The sequence below is a fragment of the Antrostomus carolinensis genome, unplaced genomic scaffold, assembly GCF_000700745.2.
Source record: "Antrostomus carolinensis isolate BGI_N321 unplaced genomic scaffold, ASM70074v2 scaffold34942, whole genome shotgun sequence".
NCBI lineage: Eukaryota > Metazoa > Chordata > Aves > Caprimulgiformes > Caprimulgidae > Antrostomus > Antrostomus carolinensis.
The window spans coordinates 12,829-15,243 of record NW_010300780.1 but is presented as its reverse complement, the minus strand read 5'-3'; positions in this window follow the sequence as shown (position 1 = coordinate 15,243).

Sequence of the window (2,415 nt, the reverse complement as noted above, 5' to 3'; positions counted from 1 at the left end):
TTGCTCTCACCGTGCCCATTCTGATCAGCAGGGAATCACCTCCTTTTTCTCCCGAAGCCCAGATACTCCTGGCCCCGGTGCTTGGTGCTGGGCTAGCACAGAGCTAGGCTGTGAATTTTAAAGCCGAAGAGCTGCTGCAAAGCTGAGCCGTTAAATTCTCTGCTCGGTGATGGATGGGTAAGTGGGAATTGCATTTGCTGGGCAGGTAACAAACAGCTTTGCATTTTCTGCTGCTTTCCCATTGTCTCCTGGGGAAATTCACACATTGCTCCTAAACTGCAGAGATGTTTTTTTTCCAGGCTGGCACAGATCCCTGCAAGCAGGACCTGCTTAGCTCTCGGGGAAAGCCCTGTGATGCCGGGGAGAGCCTCATCAGGGATTTCTGCAGGGGCTGGAGCTCTGCCAGGGACTGGTGACGGCACTGTGGGATGTGAGGGGCCAGTGTGGGTCTCTGATGGCCACATGTGTGCCCTGTTCCCATACCAAGCAGCATTCCCATCTTAAAAGTGGGAAGATGCCACACATGTGGGGCAGAGATGCTGCTGAGGGGAACACTGTGTGGTCCTTGCAAGACAGCAGAGAAGCCAAGCTCCCCTGGGTCTGGCTCTCACAAGCAAGTCGGGGTTTCTCATTCCCCCGAGTGCTTTTGTTTCGTGTGTGAGTTTCTCCCTGTTTGAGGGGGTTTGAGAGTTGATTCCAGGGACAGAGGTGATCCCGGAATGCTCCGATGTCTTGTGCTGGCAGGCCAGGCAGTGTCTTGTCTCTGTAGGGATGTGCTGGGGAAATGGCAACCAGGTCCTGGCCCCAGCTGCTGCTCCGTATCACAGCTTTCGGGGCTCAGTCCCACCTGAGCTCTGGTGACCGATGCAGTCGGGGTCTGGAGGATGAGAAGTGGGTTAGCACAGTCCTGTGGCTTGTGCAATTCATCCAAGTGGTAATTAATTATTGGCCATGTAAGCTGCTGGCAGGTTACTGCATGTGATTTGTTAGCTGGAGTAATCCCTCGCCAGCAAAAGAGCTGCTCGGTAAATGGAGAAGAGCAAAATCCAAGGGAACTGTCCTGTCCTTCCAGAAGTCTGGTGTCCCTGGCTGTGGAATGCTGGGCAGAAGACAGGGGGTCTGGAGCCTGGCAGCCCCAGACACCCCTGGGCTCTGTATTTGAGCCAGCTGAGGTGGATTAGCCAAACCCTGCCCTTGGGGGGAAGGAGGGATGTCTGGACACGTGGACAATTTATCTGGGGACGTGGGCTGAGTGGTGCCCCAGTTGCTCACTGGGCAAGGCTCACTGTCACCAGTAGGCATGAGCAATCTTGGCACTGGGAGATGATTTTTGAGATGTGATCACTGCTGGGGTCTCCCTGGGGAGGTGGTTCATGCTGCCCAAAGCTGGGTAGTGGTTTGGGAAGTGCAGCCTAAGCACAAAGCTGGAGATGTGTGTGTGTGTGCCCGTGAGTCCGGTGGCTGCTGGGAGAGGGACCAATGTGGAGGTCGGGCAAAGTGGTGCTGCTTCTGTGGACATGTGGGTCTGGGTCTTCAGCTCCCTTCAACTTCTGGTGGGCTCCTGGGTCTAGCTCCTTTTTTTTTTCCCCTTGTACTTTACCTACTCGTTGATCTCTGCCAAGGACCCATTCCAGGGTTAGCCATTATCCTGTGGTGTCTGATGCTCAGCAAGGATGATGAGGGGCAGGGGCTGAGCTCCTATGTGGTGCTGGCAGCTCAGCTTGGTCTGATGGAGATGTGACCAGACAGGTAGGGCTCAGCCATGGTGGGGGGACACAAGAACAGTGCCTGCCCCAGCTGAGATGTCACCTGGCCAAGGAACTTCTGGGCTATGGAGCATGGGAATGAGCAGCTCTGGCAGAGCACATTGGTCTGTGTCTCTTCCAAAAAACAAAAGAAAAAAAAATCACAAATGGTCAGAGCATGTTTTCAGTTTATGGTTGGACACGATGATCTTAAAGGTCTTTTCCAACCAAAATGATTCTATGATATCTGGATGAAGAAGGACCATCTGCTGGGTGCTGGAGGGACCCACTGCTGCCCTGTGCACCCATGTGGTGCTGCTGGGATGCCCAGTGCTCCCCCAGCCTGTGGGAGAGCTGCCGCTGTGCCCGGGCAGAACACACAGGCAAGATAAACCCTGAAGGCGAATCCCCAGGGCTCCCCCGGTCGGGGACTCCTTAGCGGTTTTATGAGAAATCAATAATGCTTTTGCATGCTCATAATCGTAAAATAAGTACAATTTATGGCTGCTGATGGGGCCAAGATTTTTTCCGGCGTACGAAGTGGAGGGGAAACGGCACAAAAACACTTTCCCACGGTGTTTCCCTTTGCACTGGGGCTGCAAACCTCCTACATGGTGATGGAGGGAGACCCTCCAGTTTGGGGTGGGGGGTCACGGCTGTGCAGGGTGTG